The 23,342-nt window shown below is 38.0% G+C and overlaps 1 protein-coding gene across 2 annotated transcripts in view; it reads right to left on the bottom strand.

Annotated features, from left to right (window-relative positions):
* Positions 1-23,342, bottom strand: part of LOC112980261 (leucyl-cystinyl aminopeptidase) — a 68,338-nt gene that overhangs the window by 43,638 nt on the left and 1,358 nt on the right. The window lies entirely within an intron of this gene.

The following is a 23,342-nucleotide window of genomic DNA, read 5'->3' on the forward strand; positions in this document are numbered from 1 at the left end:
AAGAAGAATTATATGAAAAATCTGAAAAATGTAAGACAGAAAAGCTAGAATGAAAGCAAAACAAGTCAGTTTTAACACCTAAGACACATTCATTTATAGAGAAACAACTGTTAAAAATGAATTTCTATGCAACTGTTTACCAAAACTGGAAGAAATGAAGGCCTTGGTTACTCTGTACTGCCAAAAAATGTCACATTGGCCTATCAGTTTGATCATAGGCTATGAGGTGAGAACCTTACTCAAGATCAAGGGCATCACCCACACTACTTTATTCCACTGGAAAGCATCCAGACAAAGTACAAAAAGGTTGCTTGAGTTATTTATGCTGAGATATGCATGTACAGAAGCATGTAAGTCAGGCTACTTTTTAAAGAGGAAACATGGCACACATGCTTAAAGCATTTACACTCAGATAAACTCCGAATTTGTTTGCCTCCTACTGGTTTGCTGTGATTTATAACATGATAGTGTGAGTCATCAGCCATTGGGATTGAATTCTGAAGACCTTTCAGTTTAAATCCATGAGCTGCTGCAGCAAGAGCTAAAAAGCTCACAGGAAGGACACAAAAGGTATTCTTAACTGCAGCAAGCCATAAGGAGTAAAGCAGCAGCCTGAGGAATATGATTGCAACCATCAAATTTCACCATCTTCTTTCATACCAAGTACAATCACAGACAAGCATCCAAACTGCAAAACATCATACCGAAAGCAGGTTAACTCAGAGATTTGAGCAGGTTAATTCAGATACCAATGAACGGGTCTGAGAAGGGCAGGAAAAATGAGTATAACTCCGAGACTTGGGAAGTTCACCTTGCAGAGAAGCAGCATGGTCCCACCAATCCACCACTGCCATTCCCAAGGTTACAGCACAGCAGCGTTGACACAGCAAGCTGAATAATCCATAACAATGGATCCAGGTGTTATCACAGCTAAGTGGTGTGGTCCACAGTTAAGAAAGGAATGACTTGAGTTGCTAACATACAGTAAGAATAGTCTGTCATCATGCACAGTAATTTAAATCTAATTTCTTACCAAACAACAGCTGGAGAATCTGCTTAGTGCAAGGGTGTATAAAGAGGTAAAAAGACCCATTTGACTGGGTTTTATGCTGCTCCTGGTTAGCACTAATGAAATGGCACTCGATCCTTGATCTGGGTTCTAACGTTCTAGAAGTCCAGATGGATAGACAGCCCCCTTACAGCAGCTAAAAGGTTAAACACACCCAAGTGAAAGTGAATTTACACATTTTTTTCCCCCCTTCAAATTCTTCATGGTGCATTCGTAATTAAAGATTGCTAACAACTTAACACATGATGTGCCACATCTAGTAGGGAGCAATCCAAATACACCCATAGTTTAGAAACAATCCTGGGGAGAGATGTGAGGTTTAAAACTAGATGTGGCAGACAGTAATCCAGAAAGCCAGTCTTCCTCCACTGCAAAGCTGGAGGAAGACAGACATCTTCCTAAAACAGATGTTTATGAACAAATTTCTTTAGAGTGGCTTCTTGCAACACAGGTGCCTGAAAATGTGTTACAATGCATCTCCTCATTACAATACTCAGGGATCATAATAAGATCGGTCTGTTGTCTTCCATAAAGAGGTCAGAAGTCTTAGACATGAAATTCAGATGTTGTTTACAACAGGACAGGCCAACACTACAATAAGCCTGCTGTATATACCACATCCTTTGTAACGTGCCCTTGTCAACAGCACGATCATGTCTAGGTATTAAAAAGTGACATGATTTAAGGACCATGAAGTAGACAGTAATTAATCAGAACAAACTAAACCCAAGTAGGGCACTTTTCTTGTTCCTATAAAATACAAATCTTTGACTTTTACACCCTTTTGCAATTTAGTCTTGTAAGTTACAAAGCAACTTTACAACAATACTCAAGTTCAATATATTAACTGAGTTGAAACCTTTGATCACACAGGGACAATTTGAGGGTGCAGCAAAGTTGTCTAGCATTTGCTGCAAGTATTCGTTTTCTTCAGAAGAGCTACGTTGCCACTAAAGAGGTGAATATAAGTTTTCCCCTGCAGTACAAAAGCCTCAGACAACAACACATAATGCATCCCAATGCTTTATGTACAACAATGAAGTACGTTACAACATTGTTTTTGGAATCTACTACAAATATTCTGTAGACTACAAAAAGTCATTATCCCTTTATTTTTCTAAGTCAGTATCTTCCTATAATGCTAACAATAACTCTTTATAATGCTAGAAGTACAGACTTCTCCCTTGCAAAAACAAGGAATTTTTTTTTTTTTTTTTTTTTTAGCTATCAGGATTCCCCCATCTAGGCATTCTATTTAAGAACTGAAATCTCAAATTCATGTAAGGCTTTGAGTGTTAAGTTATCTGTTTCTCAAATTCACCCCCTTTTAAAATGCATGCAGAAAATGCTCTACTGCAATGGTGGTTCTTTTCAGCTTTCCATATTCTAATAAAGTGATTAAAATAAAACACACAATTGAAACTCAAGCTAACCCGTAGGTCCAGCTAGACAATTTGTCATCACTTTTTGAAAATGAAGTTCTGTACATTATTTCTAAATAACATTCTGGTGTTATGTAGCATTCTTACTAAAAAAAGTTAAAATAATTACAGTAACACCTGGCATTTTGCAGCAACCAAGCCCTACTGCAGAGATAAGCACAGGGAACTTTCTGTTAACCTGGAGTAACATAGAAGCCAACCAGCAATCGGGTATTATATTGTCACAGTTCAGCAGATAAGCGACAAAACCCAAGAGCAGACCAAATGGCTCTGTATAAAGCCTACCTACTAACTGGAAGAAGGATCGATTCCCATAGAATTTAAACTACTTCAGCTGCATTTAGGTAGTGAGAGAGAGGGTACAGAGTTACTGCTACCCAGCAATACACATTTACTGATCTGTTGACGTGTTCTATATTCTTCACTAATAGCCCAAGCACAGCAAAAGTATGAAGAAATGATTGGCTTTGCTACCTGATGCTGAAGCAAGGCATTTTATACAGAAGGAACAACACATACATGCGTGCGCATGCACACCCCCATTCATTCTCACATATGCAGACACTGAGGAAGTGACACATGTTCCCAGGAAATATGTCATGACTTAATAAAACTGGATAGTCTTATAAATCTGGAGTATAACTGATTCAATATTTATTGTCCTTCCCTTACTATATTTTGACGGAGAAAAATAGAATAGCAGTATCATTTTTTTCTGCTGTGCTAGTAGCAAGAAAAGGAAACTTCTAATAATGAACTAGTTGATCCACTTTGATTAAAAAAAAAAAGTCACTCCATGGGATTCAAGGCAAGCAAAGCAGAATGCAACATCACAGCTCAAGTTATACAATAAAAGCTATACACACTGAAACAGAGTACTCAGCTATGCAACTCATTGATTTTTATGTCAAAAATAATTCTATGCGAAGAATGATTTTAGGAAGAGCTGCAAGTGTTGAACAATGGAGATAATTATTCAGGGCCACAATGCTGTTTTACATATCTAACTGTTATGTCCAACTTTAAAAGCATTAGCCTTTTCTTAACAGAAGCAGTTACAGACCAAATAATAAATCCCATAAATAAGCCACATGGAATTTCTCTCTACTAAATAAAGACTGGTTGCACTTGCTAAACCACACAACGGGGGGGGGGGGGGGGGGGGGGGGGGCAACTTCATGGTATTTTTTCCTTTAAAGATTTATTTTAAATTCTTGCATATTTATCAGTCTAAATACCACCTTTTCTAGGAGTGGTGAAATACTTGCACAATTTTAGAAGAATCAGGAAGTTCAGAATATATGATTCCTGATACATGAATAGACCTTTGTTTACAGAATTGTAAGAAAAGATTTAAAGCACTTACAAGCAATTTCAAAAAACTTCCAAGCACTTGCAAGTGCAACATGTACAGCAGGTAAGCACTTTTCAAGGGGACAGATGTACTCTCATAAGAACAGTAAGACCAGTTATAGTATGTAGAACCTGATCTTCCCTCCTTTATTTGGGCTTTGGGGCTAGTAACAAAAGAAAGGAAAAAGGCAATGAAGGCTAAGCAGGTCACATACGTAGCCCTGGATACACAGACTGTACAAATGCTGGTGTTCTTTATATTACCTAACCCATGTCAGTAACTTAGATATGTCATGCCGCAGAGAAACTTCGCAGAAATAAAGATGCATGTGAAGTCTCTGTACCATTTTATATCAAGAACAATAATTTCAGCCTAAATGTGTTCCCAGCAGGGGGGGGGGACTTGAAAAGTAGGTATCAAAAGAACATTTGCATTAAAGCTTGCAATTCTTATTTTGCTTAGTGAAATAACAGTTTCTCATCATATCCTAAAAACAGGTTTTGGAAGCAGTCCACAATTAAAGAGAACCTATTATACCCAAGACAGATGTACTAAGTTTTTCAGCTATACTTGCAGTGTCTTTAAAAGGTAGTAAAATCTGGCCTATGGTCTACGCACATATAGTACTAGAAGTTTTGCGAAAAATAAGCATACCTGCTCCAGAACCTGTTGTTTTTTTTAAAGGTGGGGGGAGCAGACACAAAAACAGAGAAATTTACATTGTATAGTTTGTCTGAATGCAGGGAGGAAAACACACTATCAAGTATCATTAAGCAATATCCAGCAAACTTTCAGAAACTTCAGCAAACAATCGTTGCAGCTATTGTTTCTGCCTTGGCTGCCAGGAAAGAAGGGAGATGGGCAGCCCAAAGGAGGGCTCCAAAACACGGATTCATTTTTGTAGTTGCTGGAACTGGTACACAGAAGCATTCTGAAGAAAAATGAGAACCTAAATAATACACTGGAAAATTCTACATACACCCAAAAAGTGAGAAATATTTCATCAAGTGCAACTGCTTCCTCAGTGCAGATTGCTTTCTTCGGCCAGTTAAAAATCAGTAGTTCCTTATATTGCTGGTTTAGAATACTATCATTGCAAATCAGCATTAGAGTTTAAGATAACAGAAGTAAGAAGGCCCAATACAGATACATGCAACTTATTATCCAAAATCTTTTGAACAGTTTAAAGGAACAAAATGGCTTTGGCTTGCTAGTAGTGCAAGTACTGCTTGGTAGTGGCTTAAGTGATAAATCTTCAACTAAACATCTGAACTGGCAGTTTTTGAATATGCAGACTTAAAAACAATCATTGTTAGCATTTCCATAGCAAGAAATTTGCTATTTTTCTAAATTTAAAGATAAAATAAGGCCAGAAACCATAGTTAACAGTATATATGAACTAACTGCATAATCAGGTAAGTCAGAAATATCTTTCAGAAATCCAGGAGAGAAGGAAGTGACTCAAATACTGTTAGGCTCCCACCTCACTTAACCACTATAGCAACTGAGGCATAATACAAAGAAAAAGGTCAACAAATACAAATGACAGCTTGTAAATTCTACAGTATTTTAAATCAATAGTTTAACATGAAACAGAAATAAAGGCTGTAATTAAGAGTAAAATCCTTAGAAGAGCTGAATATTGAAGCAATCAATGTTATCTCCTTTTATTCCCCCTTCCACTTTTATTTAGGCCTTACCCAAATCCATCTATTATCTTGTACTTATATGCTGTATCTTCAGATCTTCAGCACAGGATTTGAACACCTGGGTGATATTATCTCAACATAAAGAGAGATCCTGTTTCTTCCACGAGGCTCTCAAAGAATACGAACAACACTGATGAATTCCTGGCTGCATATGCCAGTAACTGCTCAGAATACAATCTCTATGAGTAACAAAGCTTTTTCCTCACCTAAAACCTTATTTCAGGCTCATTCTGAATGTTTAGATGCAGCTTCAAAGTTACTTAATGGGTTAAATAAATCTCAAAACCTGCTGGTCATCTCAGAAATATCCTCAGTTTAAGAAACCTACAACATGATTCCTTATACGAAGTTAGTCTTCTCAGCAAATACATACATGAAAAGTCTCCTCAGATGATCAGCTGTGCAGTAGCCTGCAGCAATAAACGCATTAGATAAATAGGTAACGGTTCTAGGGAATCTCCACACATTGCCAACCTTTCAACTAGTTGCTTCCTTAGGTGATTCATTTTTGCTTCATGATCCAAACAAAGAATAACACCAGGGACACTTAAGACAATACGCCAAAAGCAACTGGACTGCTAATTAATCATTACTTTGACTTAAGCTGTAACTGCCTGCTGATGCAGCATCAGGGGCTATGACAGGAAAGCTCTGCTTCCTGAGCACAGGGGCATACCCATGAAGCAGAATCTGTTTTTTAACCAGGTAGTTAATGCAAACAGGGTAACTTGCCCCACTGATCTGCAGTACTGCTTGTCATCCTAATGTCTACAGCCGGTGCAGGAAGAGCAGGATGAAGCCTTTCAGTCCACCTGATTGTTGACTACCTACCAACAGCTTCATCACTTTCTGACCCACCCAAAAGGAGACCATCTCCAAAGTGACTGGTTTACCTGAATTTCCCTTCATCTCTGCTGAATCAGGGAACTAAACAGTAGGAATACAGTACTGACTGGAGCCACCGGAGCTACACAGTCCAGCTCTTGCTGTCACAGACAACCAGTGCAACTGATGGTCAGTCCAGACAGACTTCACATATAATTCTATTCCATTCAAAAAAATCTGCAGAAATAAAAACCTAAAGCCAAGCTCTGCAACTCCTTTATCATTAGCCCTACCTTTTTATCTTTTTCACTGAGTACTCACCACCTTGAGGTAGAATTCTTCAGCATAAATTCATTGCTGGCCTTGGAGATTCTTAATATTAGGTATAAATCTTATAAATCAGAGCTAATCAAGTAACTTGCTCAACTTGCACAACCTTTCTCAAATTCTTTGCCTATGGCAAGGCCTCCTGTGTATCACATCTTCCCACACAAAAAAAGCATACTGCATTCCCAGTTATTAAAAGCTGGTAGAACAGCACACAGTGAACATCACAGTTCCTAGTCCCTTCCCTGACTCATCGTTTTCCACCTTTGACAGAAAGGTACGCCATCCTCTCACCACGTCCCTTTAAGTCACCACCCTTTCCCAGGCACTTGTGTCCAAGACAGTGCAGAGAGCATTCTGCATTTTCCATCCTCCCCTTTGCTCTTCTGCTCCTTTCAGAGCAGCAGCTCTTGGGCTTCCTCCCATCGCTTCCCAGGAGAAGATGAAATGATTAAAAATGTGAATGTCTTCTAGGCTCCTCCTACTCCTCCTCAGAGTGCTACAGCCACAAATTCACTACAGTGGTTGTACACCTATTTCTAAGACGAGTTACCAAAAAAATTAACTTATGGTTCCTTACTTAGAGCTCCTAACTAGCTCTTGTCTTACTTCAGTCTCCAAGCAGACACAGGATCCCCCTTCACTTCTAATTCCTCCTCTCTGTAACTGCCAGCTCTTCTTCTTTGTCACAGAACTTCTCTCTAGAGAGGTTCAAGACTGATCAAACCTGACAACCCTCCAGATATGAACAGGGGGCTAAGACTTAGACTTTGGATAGGCTTTTTAACAGACTTTGTAGGGTTTATATTCCATTATAAGTAATTTTTATACACACATGCACAATAGCAAACAGCCTGATGCAGCAATCTTTCCAGTACATAAAGCATTTGTGATTGCAAAGGTTTGAGCAAGTATATTAAGTCACATAGCAATCTCAAACCGAATGTTACGAAATTTAGTTAGAAACTCTTAATTTTTTTCTCCTCCCTCCTTATGGCAAGAGGCAATACTTTGCCCTATATTTGTACACCATTCACATATCCCATCAGTTAACACAAGGCAGCATGGCCCAATGAACAGAATAGCAACCCTAGGACTCCGGTTTCATTTCTAACTCTGCTAGTTTGGAAAAAAAATTTCATTCCTCCATGCCTCTACTTTTCCACAATCCCTCTCTTTTGAACCTGCGGTTCCAAAGCTTTGGAACAATTACTGTCTGTTACCATAACCTCTCTTAAAAGTGTCTGATTACAGCTGAGCTCTAGACCAGCTGGAGCTGCCAGCAAATACCATCAATGTAATTTATTACTAGTTTCCAGAAACACACATTTCATTTTTTTTGCACAATGCCAAAACTTTCCCAAAAAGCATGATTAGTAGTCCTGGTGAATGAGATGTACCTAGTCATAGTGGAGAGAAATTCAGCAGCATTCACAGGATTACTGCACCCTGTGTTTACATAAAAGGAATATGAAGGAGCTGTAGTTTTGTTTCTTATTAAGGCCACTTAAAATCCTTCCCTGTTGCTACCTTTTGTGACCAATCAACACTGAACTGCCTGAGGCACTCCTTTAAAATGCTGTATTCCCCAAGCTCAACACATGAATCTAAATATTTCAGTAGCTGTTAAAGTGAGGAAAAGTATTACCAAGAATGGAATGCTGTTTCAGAACAGAACTGAATGAATATATGTAAACACCTCAAAGGGCAATCCAGGGGAAATAAATGCCTCAAAGCTTTGGAAGAACTAATAAAAAAAGTAAAATAGAAATAAATTGTTTAAATAGCAAACTAATTTTAAAAATTGCTTTGTTCTTCTGTTTCCAAAGCATCACACAACAAAAATTATGTAGGGTTCCTTAAGTTTTCCCCATGGACAACTGATTCAGAGCACAGTCAGCAGATAATCCCCGTTACTATTTTCATGCACAGTGCATAGACGCAGCTCTCTGGGACACAGGAAGTCACTTTCAGAAAAGGCACAAGGACATTGGCACAGACTCTTGAGGATCACACACACAAAAAACAACCAAACACCAAATAAACCACACCAACCAACACAATATACTGTGGAACTTATTCAAAAACCTAGCCAAAACCTTGTGCTTCTGTGGGTCATGCAAGCAGTAATATTTCTGATCCTGGTTTTCCCCGCAGAGAAGGGGGCAGGAAAAAAAAAATTCCCAAACAAAAAAGTTCTGTTTAGTCAGAGCTCAAAAGCAAATTACTCATCCTAAGGGATTCCTGGCCCTGAAGCCTACAGAAAATCCCTCTACAGTAATATACTGCATGGACCTCATGGATGAGGACTACAGCTTCTTAAATTCAAGCGAGGTTCAAATCTCTGTGTGCACACATTATTAGTTCATTTACAGAAAATCCCTAAAACCTAAGTCACTAGAAACTGTCAACTTGGGAAATCTGCTGCTCTTTAAAAGATACTATAGTCTTCGCTATTTGAAAACAGTGCAAATAAAAAAATAATAATAATAATAAAAAAATCTGCATAATTTTCAAACATGTTGCTGCAAAGTTGCATGTTCTTGGAGCAGTAACTAAGGTCACCTTCTACCATTATCTCCATATTACATTACACTTGTGTTTCTTCTAGTGGCAAAATACGAACCAGGTGCAACATACACTTAAAATCACAGCATCCAACAAAGCAGTAAGTTGAGAAAAGACAGGCCTTTTATTTTCCCCTTTAAAACTGAACTGAATCATAAATTTCCAATTTTGAGATTATACACAGTTGTGTTTGCTAGTAGATAGCTTTAAGTCTTCTAGCACTTTTAAACATATGAATAAAATTAAATAGTATCTATGTTATGCAACCATAATACAGATGTCATATTTGCCATTTCTATGACTGTTTCCGTTTTGAAAAGAACTGATAACTTTCCCTCGCCGATAACGAATGTATTTCAGATTACTTCCCACAAAGTAAGGAAATAACCATATAAGCCTATAACATAGATCTAGCAAAGAAGAAATGAAACCCAACTTCAATAGTGATATGCTGAATTTGGCTTTATCCAGCTCTCTGAGCTAGTAAAATCCCTTCGGCTTGTTCTAAGCCATCTACTTCCTGGTTTATGACCATTTTTTCTATCATATTGATTTAGTTCTTCTTAATATACTGCAAAAGACTTCTCCTGTACTGCTATGCTTTGGGCTGCCTCCAACTGATTAAACAACAACAACAAAAAACAACAAAAAGCAGCCCATATTACTGTTTGGATTTAAAAAAAAAGGGAGAGAAATGCTCATCTTCTTGTCTTTCCTAACAATCTTGTTTAACTGTTGCCTGCATCGGCAAGCATTTGTTAATTACGGTAACATTTTGACTAAAGTTCTTCTTTTCCTATTAAGTCTTCCTGTACGCTCCATGCATTTCAAATTCTGAGCAAGAAAATACAATTCCACACTACACAGAGAAATGAAGAAGGAGAGTGCACAATACAACGCATGTAATTTAAAATCAGCAGTAAGAAAACACATTTTTAACCTTCAGTTAGCTCAGAAATAGGAGGACATCTGGCTGACAGAATTTCAGGTAAATCAGAAGTCCTAGTTGAAAGCATTTTGCTATCATTCATCTACCACCGAATGGGACACAGGAATGTCAGAGGCAATGAAAGTCTTGGTAACAAAAATCAAGCAGAGCAGAAAACACAAAAGAAAAATCTTGCAAAATACAGAAACTCAGCACTCCAGAAGTTACAAGGCATCTTAGAAAATCCCATCTGCCAACAAATTGCAGTTCCAGGCACTGCTAGATTTACATGCAAAAAGATGCACTGAGATGTCCCAAATGCACTCACATACAACAAGGTGGTTAAAGTCGCCAGTTTCCAAGACATTTCCAAAGGTACTACTAAAGGTTCAGTGGCTGTAGCATCACTTGAGTTATGCTGAAACACCTCTCTCTAGATGAACAGGATCCAACAAATCTACATTTCCTTTACAAAGGGCTCCCGAAAGACTGTCAGGTTTCCCAGCTCTGCAGCTCTTATCACTGCTCCACTTGGGTGCATGGGGTGCACCCACCTTCCACTTGCAAGAGGAAAAATCATGAACTGCCAGAACCTTCTAAGAATTAGGTTTTTTTCCTCAGACAGGAACATGCGATCAAAATTAGAGCTGCGCCCGAGATAGCATAGGCTTATTAGCAGTGCATGCCAACTTTTCTATTATAAATAGGACCAAAGCATGGCTGTAAATATTTGCTCTGGAAGGAAACATTTATGGAAACATTAAGTGCCTTGTTCTTAATCTTCAAGCTGCATGTGGTTTTCAATTACTATGGAGAGAAGCAAGGGACACAGGAATCATTCAGAACTCGTCATTAGAGAGTGAGCTTGAGTAATTTCAAAAAAGCTTAGCGATTTTACTAACAACATTAGCCTACGTGACTTTCCATACACTCTCACGAGTATTTTAGATGCCTGCACAGGAATTAATGCCTGCATCCATGAACTTCAACAGCAGCTCACAGAATGGCAAAAATGATTAGTTTAGTTATGGTACAATGTTAACATTCAAATAGCAAAGCAGATACATAAGTACCTCCTGAAAAATGATAATATTATAGGATCTACAAGAACCTGATATCAGAAGGGCAGACTGTGTTTGCAAATGACCCTCCTGGTCTGAGCAAATTTAATGAAGTCTCCTAAAAGCCAGTTTAATATGGGTCTCTGGTGCTGGGAAGAATGACCATGACTATTGAGCAGTTATGACAAGACATTTTTCAAAGGCTAAATGAAATGTGCAGCTAAATTCCACGTCTGTAGCTAATATATATCCCCTACTATGTTTCCTACTGCCCTAATGGCAATACTCTACAGCAGTATGTAGGAGGCTCAGATTTATTCTGTGATGCTTTTAACATCCATAAATAAACAAATAAATAGGAACCAACTATCTATAGTCATAAACACCACAGTTTGTAATACTGAAAGATTTTTAGGAAACCAGGAGAGAGGAGAAAGCTGAGGCACACGCACACACTTTTTTTTCCCTTAGGAGCATTACCCAACTTCTGATCTAATGCAAAACCTATCCATCACTATGATCATATTTCCCCCTTGTCATTTTTAGTGTTCTGCAAAAGGGCTCGTTAGTACAGCGCTAAAAGACAAAATTTCAGTTGCATCAAGCAAACAAAACATGCAGCAGAGTGAGTCCGCTCTCACAGAAAAACTACTACTGCATTTTTGATGTATGCTTTGTAACTGTTTTCTCATTGTAACATAACATGGTACAGTATAACATCACACATGAATAAAGTAATGGTGAAGGATGATGGAATGTATGTACTGCAGTATTACACATATATAATGCTCAGAATTAAAGTCAGGGTGCCAAATAAATATCAAAAGTGTCCTAACTCTTAAAAAAAAAAAAAAAAAAATGACAACACCATCAAACAAACTTACAAGTGATCACTTTACTATTCCTGTAAGATCAAATCTGAATTTCATGACTTTTGAAATCCAATCTCACATTTCACATGCCACTACCTTTCATAGCCTTCAGGCCATTAACCTTCATAAATAGCATTACCAGTTCTGTCTTTTAGCCATGCTGAGCTCAAATGCGACTGGTAACCAACAGGGACAATCTAATACAGACCTCACATGCACACAATGTTATGCTTGTAATTTGATTTTCTCTTAAATATGCAGAGCTGGCAAGGCACATAGAGGAGATATTTAATCAATATCCAGAACATATTTTACTCCCATAAGAAGCTTTTACATACGGCAGTATGCAACTACACAGAAGCCATGGCTTCAGAGCGTGACATCAGTAAGGAGTACTAAGTACACTGCTAAGATGCATAAATATCTCTATATAATAATTAGTCTTTGTTTACACCAAAAGGCTCTATTCTGAAGTAAGTTTGACTCTCCAGAATAAAGTTTAGTCAAAATCCTTATTCACTCATATAGTCAGCACATAGGGGCAACAGTCCATGAGATGCATAAGAGGGAAACCACAAATAATTCAATTTAGAACTACAAGCTTCCACACCTGCATTTCTTTTCTTTTAATTTGCTAAAACTTCTTTTTAGATCCTTTACATAAGAAAGACATTCCTGAAAAAAAGAAAAGTTAGGCTGCAACAGAACAGATGTCACTGCTTGCTTTCTTAGATTAATGAATTCAGAAGGCAGGGAGGAATATTCCAATAGAAGAAAACACATCCAAGAGGAATTAGGAAATATAAAATATTGCTACAAAAAGTTTGCATATCATCTCTGTGCCCTGCTGGCTTTTTAGAGACAGAACAGAAGCAAAAAGGAAGCTAACAGCAAGTCCTTACTTCCCATGAATAAAGAGCACATACATACAAGAGTACATATGTAAATTTTTATAAATAAAACACATACCTAAACACAAACATACACATATGCCTATACGCTTTAATGTGATCAAAGCATTCATTTAAAAGAGAAAGAGATAAAGTTACTTGTGCCTCTCGTTGATAAGGAGCTTAAAATAGCATTTGCTAGTCTTCTTAATAGTCCATAAGCATCAAAAACAGATGATGGCACACATTCACTCAGTGAGAACAAGCCCTCAAAGCCTCAGATACAGTCATAACCTCACTGAAGTAAGGTGGGAGTTTTTCTGTTATGGCTAGGAATTCACCCCTTCATCCATACAGATAAGGACACTTCCGTTTGGGGCAGTGGCAAAAACCCAGACAACCTCTGCTGCTTTTTGCAGTGTCATTACTAACATGCAAACATACATGCTGTCCCTCTATACTCCAGCAGTACTGTAAGCTTTTATCAAAAAGCACACACCAGCTTAAATGAAGTCTTTCCAATATTCAAAGTACTGGCAGTATCCTAGTGACAAATGCCACTTTGCATGGGACTCATGTCAGGAGACAAAGCTACAGAAATAAACTGGTAGAGGTTTGCAAGAATCTGTCTAGTTAAACACATAATCATGGCTTCTTGAATTAGGCAACAAGAGAAGGAAAAAAAATGGGGGGCAAACACACAAGCACTTGTTTAGGGAAAAATAAGTTTTTAATAATTTTTATACTATTCTAACTTAAACATGTACTGTTTTTCCTGTAAAGGAGGGACAATGCTGTTTTCCAGACTGAAATAAGCAACGGAACATAACTTCCATGCCATACAAGGTCTCTGCTCCCTCTCTTTCTCCCTGTACTGTAAGGGCTACTTTTACTGGGTTTTGTTTATTCCACCTATGAATGACCGAACATTTCAATAGCAAGCTCCTGCACGTACCTCAGAGCAAAATTTTGCCATAGGAGCCTAACTTGGAAATTAAAACAATGCACGATTACGTATTTTCAGAACCCCCTCTTAAGTTGCCGTAAGAAACGGAAGGTAAGAGCAGTATCATTTAAGTCACTGTTTATTATTCTTGGGTGCTTCTAAAAGGTTTACTCAAGGTTTCTTCCGATTTTTAATGAAAGCACAAATGCATTTTCTTTGGCAGGACTTCAGGCTGAAGAACCACATGGATCAATCACATTTCAACATCTACCAACACAGTTTTAAGTACATAGCCCGGTTATATCGATATGTCATTTTGAATTACTACTTTTACATCATCAGCAAAAAGAAATTTTCATGGAAGGGGAAAAGAGAGTGGCTATCATTTACTGAACACTTCAACTATTCAAATGCAAACACATAAGGTACTTATTCCATAAGTATTTCCCTGGACGTCGATAGAGATGAGCGAAGAATAAGGCTACCCACTACAAGCTCAGTTTGGATTTTGGTATCCAATGTAGATTTATCATGTCCCTTTACATCTTGTAAAATATTATCAATTTTCAATCAAGGAGTTCCACAGCAAAAAGAGTGTACTTTTATGATCCTTTACTCTTTAGACACTACTCAGAGAGAAAATCTCCCAAAAGCCTCAATAACCTCAAGCCAGTGTTCCATCCCCAATCACTTGTGCAACAAAACACAGGAAAACAGTGGGAAAGAGGGTACTGATTATTAATTTTAGAGGACGGGATTTTTTTGTTTCCTATTTCCAATATGGTTAATTGCATACTTTGCAATTAAAAATACATAAAAATGCTTGTTTAAGATGCCTTATGGTTGTAAGGAGTCTCCAAGACTCAATCCCTTTTTGTAAGGCCCACAAAAAGTTGCATCTCCAATTTCTTCAGCTACTGAAAGTCCCATACTCAGGACTGTTGACTATCTTCTTGACTATCACTGTAAAACCATGGCTGAATACCAGGCCCATGATTTCTCACAGTTCAAGTTGCAACAGATTTCTCCTCCAAAGTCTGTCTTTCGGGGAAAATTATTCAGAGAACTTTAAGTCATCTAACAGATCAGCGGCTTATGGGACTACATACAACCTGGTGCTTGCTGATCTTCCCCCCCCACCCTTTTTTAAACACAATAAATTCTATTCATCATACCCTCTCATCTTGAACAATTTCTAAAAGACAACCTGATGTGCCCTCCAGATTACTATTCTTACATAATGCATATTTGATGACTCCTAAGATATACTGCATAAAAACACCTGTAGGTCACAAGGAAGTGCTTTGTTTACTGCTTCATAACTGGCTTTTCAGCTTGCGGAAGCAACAATGTCTAAAGGTCATTACCCATGACACACAGTACATGGTCTTAACAGAGCAACAATGTATCTCCCCAAATACTTGTCAGTCCCATTTCATGATGGGAGAAAGCACTTTGATAGAGGAAGAAGTGGCAGTGTGCCTGCATGGTACCTCCAAGAAATACTGAAATTCAAATTGCTCCAAAGCCCAACACAGTCACAATACATCCTGTCAGCTTGAAATCAGCTTCATTACAACAACAACTATCGGGGGGGCGGGGGGCAGCAAAAATCAGAGACTTTGGAGGAAGTACCCTGGGGCCTCTGGATCACCTCTTCCGCTCACTGTCACCATGGAAAAAGTAGGTGGGAGAGCTGCAGATCACAGAGTGCCAGACCCCTCTACACAGCAGATGAACATGCCCCTCCAGGGCTTGTGACAGGTTTCCACAGAAATACCAGCCAGGTCACTCCAGAGCCAGCCCCGAGGGAGCTCCCATCAACAAGCTGTGCCCACAAGCAGCTATTTTGATCTTGTGAGCACTCTGGATTGCTTTGCCTGGCAACATAGGTATCCTTGGCTGCATCGCTGTTATTAGATTTATACACGTTTCAGTACATGTATACTGCTACCAGGAAAAGGAAGAGGCGTGGAGTAAGAAAATAAGAAAAGATAAAACAGGGAAAAAAAGAAAAAAGACAACCCTCTGAACTCATCTCAGTTCCTCTCTAGACAAAGCATAATATTTGTTTTTAAAAATCAACAAATTTTTACTTAGAAGACAAGAATTTCTGCAGCTCACAGCCGTGCTAATGATACTTTGCCTGCTAATAAAACACTTCCATCCTGAAGCTCCACACAAGAGTTTTTCTGTCTTCATTGATCTAAATCCCACAATCATCATTTTTGAAGGTGAAAAGTTAGTATGATTTTGCCTACTCTTCCTCTGAAAAGTACCTAAGTTGGCAAAGGCAAGATTTAGAATCTGCATATGGTACTTTTAGATATTCCACATCAATGGTTGTTACTGCTTTATGTATACACAGGAGCAGGGGGGAAAAAAATCCCTAAGAACTTAAGTACAAAGGTTATTGTCCCTCCTATATTTTAACATCTATCGTAGCCCCTTTTATCCCAGGCACCATCCCTCAGCACAGCACTACCCTGAACTTTTGCCAGATTAATCAAGACAGTTGCCAACAAGTCAATTGCTATGATAGAGCTTGCTAGCCCAATCAGCATACGTAATGCAGGACAAAAACAGTGTTCCTTCCACTGCAATGCAGACCACCGTCAGAGCAGCATCACAGTATTATTCAACTCAGGGAAAGAAGTGTTTCATTTAACTTTCATCCCACATAAGACAGAACTGGGCAGTCTGGATTTACCCTTCTTTCTTTCAAGCATGAAGCCTTCAGTCTTAAAGGGCATTAACTGTGTTCCTTTAAACCACACAAGATAGATATGAAGGAACATTTAACCCATTTCCCTGGGGTTTTGGTTTTTTATTTGTTCACAGCTTTTTTCAGGCTTGTATGTTTTAAACATCGTTAATAGTTCTCATTTCCTTCTGGTTTGTATTTTTAAATTGCTAAAGTGCATGTTTTGTAATGACTTAATTATTTTCCAGTTGTTTGGAGAACAGGATTTTACATATGTATATTCACACTTCAGAGTACACTTGTGCCAAGAGATTCCAAGGCCTCATTGTCAGTGATAAAAAGCACAAATTTGGATAACAAAGTTGACAGCTAATAGATGCTGTATTCACAGTTCCATTTTCTGAAAGACTCCTCTTTACATCTCTCTCTCATCTGCCAGGGTTTATAGCCCAAAGGTAATGATGCTTCTGGAGCATTCTGGAGCTTTCTGGACTCCCACACATACAAGCCTAGCTGCTTCTGAAAAGAAAGCCTCCTCTTCATTTCAGACTTGAACAGTTGCTATTGACCACCAACACACATAAAGATCATTAACATAATGATCCAACATAATGATCAACATCTCTGCTCTGATCTTTGCAAATTCCCTTTAGTCTCCCTTTCAGCAGAGCCAGCTTTCTGGAGGAAATCTACAGAACTCCTCCAAGTTTTCCTCCAAACAGCCTCACCATCATCACTGTGCCATGGGTTTCACTTCAGGGAACAGCTCTGTGCATGAATGTGACTTCTCAGAAGCAGCAGAAATTACTTCTGAGCTGTATTCTCAGGCCCACCAAATCACTTCTTCCAATTTCATGGACAAAGAGCAGAATTCATTTCATGTTGTCTAGCACAATACAGCAACGGTATTACGCAGAATAGACTTTTAGAATGATATATGATGGCTATCTCCCTCAACTTAAAGGAAACACGCTTACCAAGTAACTTACTAAAAAGGAAAAAAAAAAAAAAAAAAAACACTTCTCCCCCAAAATTGTATTGCAGTTAAAGACAATTTACCATACGTACAAGAGCGTAGACTACAACTCTGCAATGGTAATAAGCTGCAGCAGAAAGATCTTCTACTAAGGTCAGGTTTTAGCAAGAATATAAAACATCATCTGCTTGTACATAAAATACCCCTGGCCCTAGAAGGATCATTTAATAAAACAGTAATAATAAGCCCATTTTGTTAGTTAAACCACCAAAATCTGTCTAGAGTTCAGGTTGCTAATCCTTCACATTGTGAACTATGTGCTCTATAATGCACAGGGAATTTTTAGTGCAGTTGAGAACAGGGAAGCACACAGCAATGATGGTAAAATTTCTCAAGAGAAACGTAAAATTTAGTTTTGGCTATAAGGGGTTTTTTTCTGGATTTGGCAGAAGTTTTGTATTCCAGATGACAAATCCCTAAGAAACTGAAATACAATGCACAAATTTGGATAACAAAGTTGACAGCTAATACATGCTGTATTCACAGTTCCATTTTCTGAAAGACTGCTCTTTACGTCTCTCTCTCATCTGCCAGGGTTTATAGCCCAAAGGTAATGATGCTTCTGGAGCATTCTGGAGCTTTCTGGACTCCCACACATACAAGCCTAGCTGCTTCTGAAAAGATTGGCTTGCACGCATGAAAAACAGTCACAAACGATTCCATTGATGTATTTAAAACAATTTTGTTCATTATTAGTGCAGAAGCAACTGTTTTCAAGTGCCAGATTCTGTAAGAAAAAAGGCTTAAATAAAGAGCAGTGTTAGGCCCCGAAGCTCTAAGTAAGCTGGGTACATTCCTAGTTTTAAACACAAGTGGCTCCCCACAAAAGTCAATGGTGCTGTGAGGGAAGTACTGTTACAGCAGAACTCGAGTGTTTTCTGAATCAGTGCCTTCACTGTCAAACAGCGATTACAGCTCAAGGACAGCTCCTTGCACTCAGCTACTCTTTACTAAAGCTGAGTGAAACCAATATCCCCCAAACAGGGCAAGCTTTTGAAAAAACAAACAAGCAACAACAACAACAAAAACTTGTTTCCACATGAACAAATAAAACATTGGACCAGTTTTCAGTGGTATCAGGATTCTTCTCTTAGTCTGCGCTGGCTGTAGTAATGATGGCCGTTGCTTCAGCACATTACTACATACCCTGAGTAATGCAATAGAAGAGCTGGGCATCGAGATCTTATTTGAATCTCTTTGGCACACCACCACTCAGGATGAAATAAACAACAGCTGTGCCTGAAGGAGGCAAGCAGAGCAGAACCCAACACATCCTATTACCCCCAAACTCCCCTCTCACTCATAACTGCCAGAGTTTTCTAGGGCTGTTCCTCCCCCCCCCCCCCCCTTTTTCAAGAGCCTCCATCTGTTCTCTCCCTTTCTTCCTGGCTACATGGTACATAATCTTTTTGTGAGTCTTACAATTTAAGCTCAACACACTTAAAGGCAAAAAAATTCAACACACAGTTACTAGCATGTGCATATGCACTCTAAGACACTCACAGATGTGTAAAATCCAGCTCACAAAAAATGTCACATACTGCATTATGCTGATGTATTTTAAAACTTAGTTTTTTTTTTTTTTTTTAAAAAAAGATACTGCTGGACAGATGTCTAAGAAGTAGCTGCCATGTAAAAGAATTTCTCTGATAGCTAAAGGAACAGTATTGCCCTTACTCATGAAAAAACTGACCATTTTTGTTCTTCTGAAGACTTTTTGTTGCCATATTTAATGAAAAAAATGTTCTCTAGCAGAGCTGGAAATTCACTTGAGGCTGAACTTCTTTCACTCAAACCAGCGTGGAAGAGAAAGGGGAAGACCTGAATTCAATTCTGGGAACCTAAAGCTGAATTCATCACTAGTGAAACCAGAGTTAAGCACTAAACAAAGCCAAATTTGGCTTCTTTGTAGTTAATTATTATGCCAGTGCTCATTAAGTATAAAAAAATAGTCTATTTGATTAGCTAAAAAAACAGAAGTGGTTTTATTCTAGCTCTTGTTACTTTCTAACATTCTTCCTGGCTGTTATTATGGGTCTTTATCTAGCACATGTGAATACAGTCTCACAGATGTCAGTCACGGTTGCTGGACTATGCACCACCTTGCCAAAAAAAGAATGTAAGAAACACCTGAAATTTCTTTATAGATGACAGATACCAAGATCAACATAAGCTTTTGACATTTTTGACTCATGGGATAGCTTGCAGATATTCAGTGACTTCATTCATTCTGCAAATGGAACACCTCAATGGAAAAAAAAAAAAAAAACTCAAACAAAAAAAGCCATGGTCAGTGCTTACGCCCTCAAGTACCATTTTAACAGGGTAAGTGATTTTCAACCTCTTGTGAACTTGCAATGTTTGGTCTTGCCAAAACAAAACATCTGAAACAGATTAACTTCTGTGTCTCCCTCTCTCTCCCCTCCTTTCCCTTCACTTACCCATCTCCTTCCCTCATTATTCTGATCATCAAACGGCTTTTCACTTTACAACAGGTGCTGAAGTACTCTGCTCCAAGTATGCTTCTAATACCATACAACCAGATCCAAGCTTGTAACATAAAATGCCAGCAGTAAAAAAGCAAGGAAATCTTTGTCAGAGCGTAAACATAGATGGAGCCAAGAGAGAGATGATCTCTCCTCTATAGTTAGACAGACCACATCTGAATTACCACATTCATTTCTGAGCATCCATCGCTAGACCAAGAGTTCACAGAACTGCAATAAAAGCAAACAAATATCCAATTCATTGAGAAATTGGGGGGGAGCTCTGCATAGCTTAGCTGATCCAGGAATACAAACTACAGATGCTACAACATGGTTCGGTGGAAAAATACTGTTTAGTAACACACATCTGAACAACATAAAACATGTATTTAGAAACAAATGGATGCAATCAAATTTTTCCATCAGTAGTATTTACTTGACTACAAGAGAAATGTTGGGATACTTAGAACCTGGAAAAAAGACATCGAAATTAAAAAAAAAATCCAAGAGGTCTTTTTTATCATCATACCAACACACTACTTCGTCACTTAGGACCAAGTAGCACAGCTCAAAACAAACAGTAACCCTTCGGCTTCACAACAGAAAAGTGCACAATACTGACAACAAGGCTAAGTGTCTCACCCCAGTAGACTTAGATTATGCACACTGAATATACTCCTGCAACCCATCTAAATACCTAACACCACTAGTACACAGAAAGAAGTTATTTGGGAAGTGACAGGAATTAGCTGAAATGAAATAGATTACACAATTTTTTTTTCACAAATTATTTCACTACCTAGATTGTCTCATTTCTATCTTGTACAAAAACAGTATTTCTTCCCCTGAGATTCTTTTTTATTTTGCTCAATTTAGTTTTTTAATAAGATTTCATTTTAAAGTTTCCATTTGCTGGGTTAAAAAAAACAGATAAAAATGATTCAAAAAAGTGAATAAATGGATCATTCTTGACATTTTAGCAGATCATCACAACAACCTATCCCATCTGCACATACTTGCGTGTGCAAGTCACCTGTCTTAAGTGAGAAACATTGCAATAGCTCACTTCTACTTTTTCCCCCCTTCTCATCTCAAACAGGAAGCTAAACAGTTTAATGCTTAATGTATTCAACAGGAAATGGGGAAATAATCTGTCAGAAATGCATGTAATCTGAAACTAAAAACAAAAGCCTCATGGAGTATTTTGTAATACCATCAGAAAGAGAGATGCCTCAAATTACATGACATATACCCTTTAGTCCATATTTCTTTTTTTGTTGTTGTTTAGAGTAGAACAGTTTGGGTAACAAATGATTGGTTAGAATTAATAAAATCTCTCCTTTAATTTGCAGTCCCCAAATAACAGAGGAATTTGACGTCATATAGCTTAGGAAAAAAAAAAGGACATGTGCAACAATAAGCAAGTCTCTCATGTACTTTTAATTACATACATTTCTGAAAAGGTCTCAAATTAAAAAGTCATGTATAGAAGAATTTGACCAAAAATAAACATTTTATCAGAAACTATTTCTAAATATTTATTAATCCAACTATTCCAGGTCCTAGGAAAAGGAAAAATAGAAAGCCTAAATATTTATACTGAGGTTATTTAAGGAAGGGGGGGAGGGGAATTGACTTTTGAGATGAATTAAGACCATGTTTTTGTTTCTCATTAAAAAACAAAAAAGACAATTAAAAAACAGTGATCTTCCATTCCCCCTTTAGTGTATTTGCTGCCTCAAAAACTATTTTAAGATAAATACCCATTTGTATGCAGCTCTACATCTGGAAAGTAACAGAAATAATTGTTTTCTTGTCATCCAACTAAAATGTTCTCTGAAAACCTTAGGATGCAATCACAGTAAAATTATACAGATTCACAAACAGAACTCTTAACTACCATATAAGATAAAAAAAACTTTTAGTAACTGTGAAGCACAGTTTATTTGAAAATGTGATGCTGCCAAAAGCTTCCAGACCACCAGCCCTAGAAACAAACATGTTACTCAAAAACGCAATATTGTAAGCCTCCTCTTCATTTCAGACTTGAACAGTTGCTATTGACCACCAACACACATAAAGATCATTAACATAATGATCCAACATAATGATCAACATCTCTGCTCTGATCTTTGCAAATTCCCTTTAGTCTCCCTTTCAGCAGAGCCAGCTTTCTGGAGGAAATCTACAGAACTCCTCCAAGTTTTCCTCCAAACAGCCTCACCATCATCACTGTGCCATGGGTTTCACTTCAGGGAACAGCTCTGTGCATGAATGTGACTTCTCAGAAGCAGCAGAAATTACTTCTGAGCTGTATTCTCAGGCCCACCAAATCACTTCTTCCAATTTCATGGACAAAGAGCAGAATTCATTTCATGTTGTCTAGCACAATACAGCAACGGTATTACGCAGAATAGACTTTTAGAATGATATATGATGGCTATCTCCCTCAACTTAAAGGAAACACGCTTACCAAGTAACTTACTAAAAAGGAAAAAAAAAAAAAAAAAACACTTCTCCCCCAAAATTGTATTGCAGTTAAAGACAATTTACCATACGTACAAGAGCGTAGACTACAACTCTGCAATGGTAATAAGCTGCAGCAGAAAGATCTTCTACTAAGGTCAGGTTTTAGCAAGAATATAAAACATCATCTGCTTGTACATAAAATACCCCTGGCCCTAGAAGGATCATTTAATAAAACAGTAATAATAAGCCCATTTTGTTAGTTAAACCACCAAAATCTGTCTAGAGTTCAGGTTGCTAATCCTTCACATTGTGAACTATGTGCTCTATAATGCACAGGGAATTTTTAGTGCAGTTGAGAACAGGGAAGCACACAGCAATGATGGTAAAATTTCTCAAGAGAAACATAAAATTTAGTTTTGGCTATAAGGGGTTTTTTTCTGGATTTGGCAGAAGTTTTGTATTCCAGATGACAAATCCCTAAGAAACTGAAATACAATGCAGTAAACTCAAGCTAGTGCTTCAGCTATGGTTATTAAGTGTGCTTGTAATTTAACAAACCAAATCCTGCCCATAATAAAAGCGCTGCATTTTCAACAGGAAGGAAGATGTGTTACCTAGTGTCTTGTCCAAATTCCATATTTGGCTATTGTCTTCTG

Source organism: Dromaius novaehollandiae, chromosome W (assembly GCF_036370855.1).
Source record: "Dromaius novaehollandiae isolate bDroNov1 chromosome W, bDroNov1.hap1, whole genome shotgun sequence".
In the NCBI taxonomy this organism is placed as follows: domain Eukaryota; kingdom Metazoa; phylum Chordata; class Aves; order Casuariiformes; family Dromaiidae; genus Dromaius; species Dromaius novaehollandiae.